Raw genomic sequence first — 10,531 nt, 5'->3', positions numbered from 1 at the left:
CTGCTGGTCTGAAGGACAGCCCCGAACACAACCCTCTGTCACGCACTCACTTCTCTACCACACCCTTCATCCTGGCATCCAGACATTGCTTTTCAAACCTTGGGCCATTTTAATTTCCACAGCACTGCCTCTGTACATCTTGGCCAGGCTGAGAGTGTCTGTATTTCTGAGAGAGCTGTGTCAGCATTAGGAGATGACCAGCTTGCTGCACTTGGGCTACAGACCCTGGAGATGCTCTGCCAGTGCTACCCTTGGCACCAAAGGTTTTGGGGACAGTGCAGAGGCACTGGGGCTGGCTGTCCATGACCCAGCTGAGGTCCCAAAGCAGAACAGCACTGTTGATGTTGGCTGAGCTAACGAGGCTGCCAAGGGCATTTATCATTCCCAGCACTGCAAACCTGCCCTCAGCAGCTCCCAGCTCAGCAAACACACCACACTCCTGCTGTCTAACAGGACAGGCAAACACTTACAGGGAGTTTTCTGGAGCAGCAGCAATGATTTCTCATTTCAGTCATGGCACAACCCTTCTCAGACAATGGAACAGTCACATCCAGCATTCCATGAAGGGAGGTGATTATATTCTTACCCAAATTCTAAAGAAATCGAGGCAAGTATATGACATTTGAACAGCTCACGGTGACAAAAGCTTTTGTGAATGAGATGGGCAAATAGCATCACCATGTCTTTTTATTCTCGGGTATTTATTTGTATTATTCTCTCTACCTTCTCTTTTATGGTTTTCTGCTACTTTTTCCTTCTCTCACAGAAACCACCTTAGTTACTCTCACATTAGCCACTGCCTCTTCAGCAGAAATAACAAGACAGAATTTATCACTAAGCCCCTCTAAATGTGCTACTAAGCCCTTCAAGTCATAATTGATTTAGGAGGCTGGCCCAGCTGATAATGTTCTCTAATCCAGACACTGTATGTTTGACCTGACGGAATAAAGAAACCTTTGGAGAGATTTGAAATGCTTCAATCACCTCTCAGGTTTCAGTAGCTCTAACCCTGTTCTTGGTGTCTGTGCTGCCTCTCTCTGGGCTGTGCTTTCTCACCCAGAGCTGTCCACAAACCCCAGCAGGCTCCTGCACAGCATCTCCTCCTGCTGAGCTCTCTGCTTGTGCCTGCCCAGCATAGCACCACACAGCACATTATTTTAACCCTTCTTTCCCCCTCTTGACCTTACCTAAGCAGGTAGAAAAGCTGCAAGTTACAGTTTGGTTTTCTCAAAGAATTTTAAAGTTCAATCTAAAACTCGCTCATTCTTTTGGTTGCAGTTTGGCGAGACAGCAGCCAGCATCAGGAACTAGGAGCTGACTGCCAGCTCATCTGGCTTCTTGTCTGTGAGATGCTCACACAGTTCCACTGCCAGCTTCTCATTATAGAAAAATATCCAAACCAAAAAATTCTCCCTTCCAGTCCTCTCCTTCTGGCCTAACCAGATGGCTGAAAACAAACAAACAAATAAATAAAACTGTGAGAAAGAAAAACAGAACCAAATCAAAATAAATCCTGGTTAGTTTTTGCTTAGATGATAAAATTTCCTGCAAGGCTGAGGTCAAGTGGTCAAGCCCAGGATAGACAACATTTGACACCTGCCAGTCTTGAACAGGCAGGAGCAGAGCAGCTTGTCAGGGATGAATCTCAGCTCCAGGAGTCCTGCCTGCTGCATGGAGAGGATGTGGGGAACAGGAGTGGGTCTCTTCCACTCTTTGTTTCTTTATTCGGGAAAAGGAAGTACTGAGGGCAAGCCAGAGGGCATTTTCAGAGTATAGGGAAGACCACAGGGAGTCCAAAAATCTCATTAATGCCTCTAGAGAGAAATATAAATACTGATACATTGCCTTGCCAAGTACCAACAATATTAACCTGTGGGTTTCTTTCTTCCATTAAATGCATTGGAACACAGGGATGTGGGGAAATTGTAGGTTGCCATAAAAGTATCCAGCATGTCCAGAGTCTGAAAGCTGACAGTCAAAGAATATCATAATTTATCAAGCCAGACCCATTGCACCATTTGCCCCCAGTTTTTTTTCCTTTTCCTATCAAAAGATTATTTCCCTGATAATAATATTTTGCTAATAGTAAGTCTTGCCAGGTTCTTGAAGGTCATTGTAGCAGGATGCTCTGCCTAGAGAGGGGGTGAAAGAACACCACTCCCTTGAGTGGGGATGCCCCTGATGGTTATTCCTCAAGGCTGAGTGAAGGAGATTGGCCTGGGGTTGTTGGCCTGGCCGAGTAACATCAGTGTCTACTTAGCAATAGCTTTTGCCTGCTTTAATATAATTGTTTCAATATTGCTTCGAAAAGAGTGCACTGTGCTAGTAGCTATAGCTCCTATAGTGTTTAGAAAAGAATTCTGATTAAAATATTATAGTCTAATACCATTGTCATAATTTAAATAAATAATTTATCTATATAAATGTATTTGTTTTGCCATCCTTAGTCCTGTGGGACAAAGTTGTATAAAAGTTCAATTACAGCTATGGAAACCTTCAGAAATAAAGGGTTGACTGAGTCTGGGGCTAAGACTGGATCCAGCTGCACACAAATTCCTCCCTGAGAAGGAGTTTAGAAAGCATTGGGGTCTTTTCTGCCCTATCTTGGGAGTGCTTCTCTAATAAACCATTCTGCCCACGACACTCATTCACAGCAGGCTCTGCTCAATGCTATCAGCACTAGAAAAGCTGGATAACAGCCCGTATTAGTTGCTGACTTCTTATATTCCAAATGATGTAAAACATGGAATTGAGCCCAGCTCAGGTATCCCCAGCTGTGCAGAAATCACAGCACTGGCAGCACTCAAACACACACTCTCAGTGCCCTGCATGCCCAGCACATTGTATTAAAAACACCTTTCTTAGTGCACATACCAGCTTATCTCCTTTTAAACAAATACTTTTCCACCAATGAGCACAACTAAGACTATGCAACTATTAAAAAACCTCTGACTGAGCCAGGAGATCCATAGGAATGTGACTTGGGGAAGTTGCTCCATATAAAAGTCTGTGTTTGGGACCTTGTACAGGATTTCCACTGATGGATGGCAAAAAGCCTCAGCTGAGGGTGGACTGAACAGCTCTGGGCATGTAAACAACTTTCATCAAAACTAAGGAAAATACTTCCATGAACTGCTGCAAAATTGGTGAGAGAAAAGCCAGGGCTGCTGGCACAGCCAGGGCTGGGCAGGAGCTGTGCTGAGAGTGGCTCTGCACACCAGGCTTCCCGCTGGGAATCTTCACACGTCCCTCAAACAGCACTGCTGACACCAGCAGGGCTTGCTCAGCCCCTCAACCTCCCAAGGGACATAAATCTGCTTCTGCACAATTTACTGGGTGTCATTCTCTTGGACTGAAAAATAACCAAGTTCCTTTTTACTCTGAATGAACTTTAAAGACCTGGCAAATCTCACACAAGGACTTGTCCAAGTGTCTCAGCTAAAATCTCTTCCCTGTCCAGTGCTGCAGTCCTGCACATGCCATCAGAGCCTGTGTCCCAGTGCAGGGCAGGCAATGTGTCAGTGGGCTGGACATGCACAGCCTGGAACCTTTCCAGAGGACAAGAGCTCTGCCTGTGTTACTGTCCTCACCCAGCTCAGTGCATGGCACTCCTGTCACATCCTGAGCTAAACACCCTCCTCTGACCCAGGGATGCCAAAGCTGAAGCCAAGGCTGTGCATTCCAGCCACAGTCAGTTCAGGACCACAATGAGCTGAAACAGAGGAGTGTCACACGGCTCATGAGCACCCTTTATTCTCATCAGTACTGGATAAGAATTAAAATCTCTCAGAGCTTCCAAACACACATGAAACGGGGAAAGCAGCAAGCAGGTATTTCTGGGTTTGATGGTTTGCTCTGTTCAGCAATCAGGTGCCACCAAACCCCACAGCAGCTGCTCTGGCTCCTTCTCAGCCGTTCCACCCTGGAGCTCTGGGAACGTTTCTGGGATGTGCCTCTAGATCTGTGAATAACCATTCAAAGCCATTCTTTTGGTTTGCCGTGACTTTTGGGTGCCTTTCAAGAAAAACAAAAGACTTTCCTTCAAAGCAAAATAAATCTGCTCTTTTACCACAAATAACTACACTTTGCGTGGAACCGGAACAAAACTACAAATCAGAGGCAGAAAAATCCATGGGATTGATACTTGCAATATTTTAACTCTATTTGTAGGGAAAATCTAGATTGAAACCTTACATAAGGCCCTGGCCGGTGTCTGGCAGGTGGGGGTCAGAAGCTGGCTGGAGTTTTCCCTCTGGCCAGAGTGCTCCAAGGTTAGGTGCACGCAGAAGCTGAACTTCATTTTAGCTCCAGAGGTGGCTGCTTGGAGTGAGAACTTTGGTGAAATATCTTTACAACAATCATTAATGGGCATCAGTCTCCAGGAGCAAGAATTGGAACATCTTTTGCATTTAAGCCACTCGGACAGAGCAGTTACAACAGAAAGAGTTACAGAGTTTTGACAATATTACCATTTGTTTCATACAGGAATTATGAGAAAAATCTGTTAAACACACTGAATTAAAAAAAAAATAAAAATTTAAAATGACTACTTTTCCTGTAAATGTGCCTGTCCAGCCCACCAGTGCAGTGACAGGAGCCATGAACTCCTGTGGGGGAAGGCAGGGCTGTGCAGCTTTAACCAGCCCAGCACTTTGCAGGAAGGTGGGAACTTCCCTTTGGGGGGCTGTGAAAAGGCCTTGTCTCCCTGATTTACACAGGTATGGTGTGAATGGCTCAGAGGCTGAGGCCTGCTCAGCCAAACACCCATGTGTGCATGAAATTAGAATGTCAACATTTGATTCATGCTGCCAGGCTGTGACTGTGAAACAAATTATGTCAGTGGGTGGCAATTGCAATATTAGTCTAAGCAGATAACATTTAGCTAAAAGGAGGGGCTCAGCTCACATTTTTCTCCCTACCATTTTAATATGTCAACATCATTAGACTTAGAAGTCCAGGAATTTTGTCAGAATGGGAAAAAATATGGAGACAAACAAACTATGGGTTGAGAGAGGGTTTATGATAAAGCACAAGCAGCACGATCCAAATAAAGGTTCAGCAATTTCCTGGCTGCTCCTCACCACATACCTGCACTGTGCACAGCTCAGGGTGTTTAAATTTTGTCCCACACCCCCTGCACCCCACCCCCACTTAATGATTTTAAACCCGGTGTCTGAACACAGTGGAATGAAAGTGCCAAACAGCATCACCTACAGCATGTTAAAACTGCCTCTTTAGGGAAGAAGTGCCATTTACTAATTAATTTTTTAATAAAAAGCCTTGGAAGTGTTTGGCTTGAGCTACCAAACTTTTAAACACATGAAAATAAGGCTCCGAGTCTGGCTCCTTTTCAATTACAAAGAAATACAAATTAGTTTTTTAGAAGAAGGAAAGAAAAACAAGTTTTTCCAAGTTGCTCCCAGCATTTTCAAGTGCCTTCCCATGAAATCAACAGTTTGAGATGTGAAGTCAACATTTTGAAGCAAATTTGATTTTGGAAAAAAAAGGACACATTTGAAACCAATACAGGATACTTAAAGGTAACTGGGTTTATTACAGATTTAATGAAGAAATACTCAAAACTCACTATGCTGTAAAAATGGAAGATATCCTATGTAAAAATAATGGTTATTTTCTTTTGGTTCTCCTTTAATTATCCAACAGTCCCTCTATCAGAATGCAATATTACCACAGAATCTATCACAATCCTAGTTCCATTTTTTTCCCCTTGTTTTAACAACAAAATGGGAGAACATCAATTTAAAGTTTTATTCCACAGCAAACACCCATGTTGTTAAAATTAACACTGTGAAAAATCTACCTTGTAACAGCAAAATGTTTATAGAAGGGACCACTCATTTATCTGCAGAACCGAGGAACAGCTCCAGCTGCCTGGTTAGTGTTCAGAAATACAGATTCCTTAGGTCATTCTGCCAAAAATGAATCTATCAGCTTTATCTTCCAGCTTTATCTTGCAGCCCTTGGAAGGGCAGTGGGTTGTAGCCACGTCCTTGCCCACCAGCCCCTGGTCCCTGCCCCAGAGCAGTGCCAGCCCTGGCCCTGTGCCCACAGCAGTGGTGTCACTGCAGGCAACAGATTCCAGTGCTGGGTCAGTCTCACTGCCCTCCTCCCCTGGGAAATTCCACTGGGGTTCATGGGCCAAATGAATCACTGGCAGAACAGAACTCCCTTGGCTCCCCCAGAGATCAGCAGGGCTCCACAGGACTGTTCTCTGCTCTGCACCAGGACTGGGTGCAGGGACCTCCATGGGGGCAGGATGGGGAACAGAATGACAAACCCAGATCATTTATTCGTCAGACTTTGCAAAGATTGATTTAAATTGACTGCAGAAAACACACACTGTAGTAACACACCTACATGTGTGTGGCCCAGCTCTCATTTTACCAGCTCAAATCTCTCTAACTCTGTTGCTAGCGCAGGTACTGTGTGGTACAACAGGGATTTCCAGACCCTCTTAAAGCTCTTTTCATGCTTCCCTAGTACACAGTCCTTAAAACTATATGTTTATGTGAAGGGACTATAAAGAGTCAGTCTATAATATTTAGCTACTTGGAAAAAAAACCCAGACAGAAAATGCAGATATAACTGACTCCCTTAATTCAATTACTTGTGGCAGATGCTACAATGTGACCTTTACAAATAACAGAAAAATGGAAAAAGTTCCCGGTAGCAGATTGCAATTTTCCTATCACTTCAGGGTATGTGTTTTTGGAATCTTTTCAAAGGGGAGGATTTTTTATCCAAATCTTTCAGAATTGTCCGAATTAGTAAAAAACGTTCAAAAGTGCTTACTCTTTCTCCCTATGATATAAACTACCATTCTATTGAGTTTCCAAAGTCCTCATAAAATAAAACAAATCTGTTGGCATTAGAAGTTACATCTTTGTCAACAAACAAACAAAACTATGGAAATGTCTCTCTTCAGTTCAGCACACTCCCCTCTCCACCTCACCCCTCAGTAATTAATCAGGATGTAATAAGTCAAATAAAACTAAAAAAAAAAAACAACCCCACACAAAACCTGCAGAATTGGAAACTATTTTTGTCTCTTTAGACTACTTTATGGCAAGGAAAAATGTCTGGGGAGAACACTGTAGCTCATTTTAAAAGCTCAGCTATTCACCCTGTAGAGAAAAATAAGTGTAAACAATCCAACTTCTCCAAAGGTAATTTGGTAACAGTGCTTACAAAGAGGAAAGCAGAAAGACAGCACTAAGACTGCACGAAAGATTCTTTCTTTATGGTGTAGTGACAGCCTTGTAACTTCTCCATTATGATGGGAACCACAGCATAAAGATTGCATTATCATCTGTGGTTAACTGTCAAATGCATTTTAATGCTTTATTTGGGAGAGCTAAGTTAAAGACAAAACAATCCTTCTCAATCTATCCATCCCTGAGAATGGAAATACAGCTCATACTTGTGTGTCAGAGTGTGGGGAGTTAACTGTATTCTTTCAGCTCCATGTAGATTCCTCAAGATCAGAGAGCTGAGTAAACAATATTTTGATGTAAACAGATTATCAACATGAGAGGAATGACCGTCTGGTCACCTGTGGGGGTTTATTCACTTAACACTTCCACCCCATAAAGACAATTGTGTGCAATCAATGCATATAGGGCCTTTCACTGGGTTGCTAAGTGATACGTAGTGTCAACAGAAAAATGCCTGATGTACAGAAGGGCTGCTCCCCAGCCAAGGGAAACAACACACATCCATGATATTTTAAACTTAATTCAGGCCGTTATGAAGATTGTGACAGGCACAGGGGCTGACCAGAAAGCACTTCAAAATTTGACTTTATAAAGTTGGATCTCCCACGTGTGTAAAGAGTTTAATTTGGTAACAAGTGGATCGCAGTGCAGAGCTGTAGCTGGTTCAAATAGGAAAAGCCAACCCAGCAGGGAAGCACTGAATATTCATTCACTGGAAGGCACAGCAGTCATTTTACAATCCAGGCTTCAATATATGAGCAGATCGTTTGTCTAAGATTGTATATGCATTCTCTCATTTTCCTCATCTCTGGAAACTATTTTAGTAAAAGCCCAGAAGCTGTTTTCAACAGTTTCTTCAGAATTTCTAAAGAAAGGAAAGAAAGTTGAATGGCATCACATTGCCCCATACAACCATGAAAACCTGTTTTGTGGGACATTCTTGAAACCAACCCAGAAAGAAACCCTTAAGAGGTTTTGTATTTATTTACCCATTCTCTCCCCACCACCCACTTGATAGGTTTTATATTCAAATGCAAAATATATCTGCCTTTGTTCTAAGGATTCGGTCTGATTTTGGTTTGATTTACAGAACAAATCCTGAGAAATCCAATCTTTTGCCAAATTTTATTTTTCTAATAGCTGCTCACAGCACACAGAAAACTTCCCAGCTTCTCTAAATCACTTGCAATGATAGTTCAGCTTTCTGTGACATTCAAAGGCTCCTCCGAGGCCACAAAGCTCTGACCAGAGCCGTTTCTTGCTGGATCACTGATGCTGTTTTCTACACAATACACTTCCCAAACTCGTAAAATGTTTTCCTTACAAGGTGTCAGCGAGCTCTGTGTTCCCCAGGCTGCTCCTGACAACACGTGGGCAAAACCAGCATCTGTGGTGGCACAAGTGGTAACTCAGTCCTGTGTGTCACAGGCCTAAGTTTGTAAATCCCTGAGCGTTCAAAAACATAATTTTTATTAATGTAGAGAGGGGCTTGTTTTCTTTGAAGGGATTTGTATTTAATATATTTTGGGAGAATTTTACATAGGCGTGACAACACTTTATTGAGGGAACCTTCTTCTGCAGTGCTGCCTGATTCAGGTTAATGAAGATTGTTACTGGAGTTTCTGAGCTGCAGGGAACCAGGACCTACTCAGGGGATCCAACTTCCCAAATTTGTAGACTTCAGCCCAGCACACACAAAGCAATACCAACTTTAAATACGCACAAAGTTCCTCTGAACACAACGGGGTAAACTGAGTTCACACAGCAATACCTGATGTGCTGTTGGTAACAATTGTGAGGCTCCTATTTGGGTAATCCCTGAGGAGCAGGCACATGGCAGGACAGGAAAGACAGGAATCAGAGATGGTCTCTGTCTTGGAGACTTGCAAGGCAGCTGGGTAAGCCTGGTGACAAAAGGATGGAACAGGGAGGATCAGGACCTGACTCAGCATTCCTTAAGGAAAATACAGAGAAATCCTTCCACTGGAGGCAGACAAGTACTGACAAGAGAGGAGTCGACCTGCTCAAGAAAAGAAGGATAATTTGGGATCCTTTCACTAAATCGTCTCTTAAACCAGTCAGGTTGCTGGATTTCCAAATCGAAAATATAACAAATCAATAAAGAGAACTTTGGAACTCTAACTTTGGAAATGTATGTGACAATTCTGAGGACAGTAAAAATTAAGTTCCTTAAACAATCATCTTGTAACTGAATTTGAATTAGAAAGTTGGATCTGAATCTTAATAAAAACAACTCAGAACATTATCTTTTTTAATATTAACATGCAATTATCAAGCTCAAAATAATCCAATAGTTTATCAGCAATAATAAAATTCAACTTCTAGGTCAGGAACTGAATTTTATTTTCATCCTCAAAGAACTATCAGATTGCCTGGAAAATAAGTATAAAAAGATTTGTCTACCATGTAGGGAACTCCCACTCTAGTCAGAAAAGCTCTATATAAAAGCAAAAATTAGAATATCCACCTCATATACTGGAAAAAAATCCCCAGTCAATCCCTCCTCTCCTCCCATATGCTGTGCTATGTGTTGTAACAATTTTTAAGAATTAAGGAGGAACAGGCACAACCCACAATTGTAGCAGAGCTTTCCTGTCATTCCCAGCAGTCACTGTGGTGTGGCAAACACAGCACTGCTCCAAAGGGTGAAGGAAAGGGGGCTGAGCACAGATTCTGCTTACAAGCCACTCACAGTCTGTGGCAGAATCTCCCAGTCTGGCAGCACAGGAAATTCTTCTAAGGGCAAAATCTTGTACCCCTGGAGCTGTGCAAGTGTAAAACACCAGCCTGGACTTGGCTGGTTGCAGGAGCCTTGGGCTGTGTGACGCAAAGACAACACAGGATCCCGTCTCTTTGTGACAATTCTGCTCCAATAACAAGTCATAAAGCAGAGCTGTGGCTCTGGGTTGCATCAGGGCCAGAACAATCTGGGAATAAGCTTGCTGTATCTTTAGCTGAGGCAGTGTTGGGATGAAATAGTTGTTCTTGGCTAACAATAGTACTTTGTACAACACTGGGAAAAGCATCTTTCCGAGTCTGATTGTCAGGGTCGGATGACACATTTCGAGCCTTGCTTGAGAAGTCCCTGTCTAAGGGGTGCTCCACTAGACACCTCTTCTAGTCTTGGAGCTCAGTATTTCCAGATACACCCTTAGGGGGGGTGCCAAGAAGGCCAGTGGCACTTGGCTTGTTCCAGCAGTGGTGGGGCAGAGGCAGGGCAGTGACCATCCCCCTGTGCTGGGCACTGCTGAGGCAAATCCTGGGGTCAGGTTTGG

At 43.2% G+C, this 10,531-nt stretch overlaps 1 long non-coding RNA gene across 1 annotated transcript; it reads right to left on the bottom strand.

Annotated features, from left to right (window-relative positions):
* Positions 1-7,959: 7,959 nt before the first annotated feature.
* On the bottom strand, positions 7,960-10,072 carry LOC108641173. The gene is made up of 3 exons (XR_001921806.1): positions 9,949-10,072; positions 9,007-9,139; positions 7,960-8,100 (listed from the first exon to the last, which is right to left on the bottom strand). It is a non-coding gene; the product is annotated as an uncharacterized LOC108641173 (long non-coding RNA).
* Positions 10,073-10,531: the final 459 nt, after the last annotated feature.

Source organism: Manacus vitellinus, unplaced genomic scaffold (genome assembly GCF_001715985.3).
Source record: "Manacus vitellinus isolate BGI_N305 unplaced genomic scaffold, ASM171598v3 scaffold_53_pilon, whole genome shotgun sequence".
NCBI lineage: Eukaryota > Metazoa > Chordata > Aves > Passeriformes > Pipridae > Manacus > Manacus vitellinus.
Note: the sequence above shows the minus strand (reverse complement) of the source record. Positions and strands in the feature narration are given on the sequence as shown.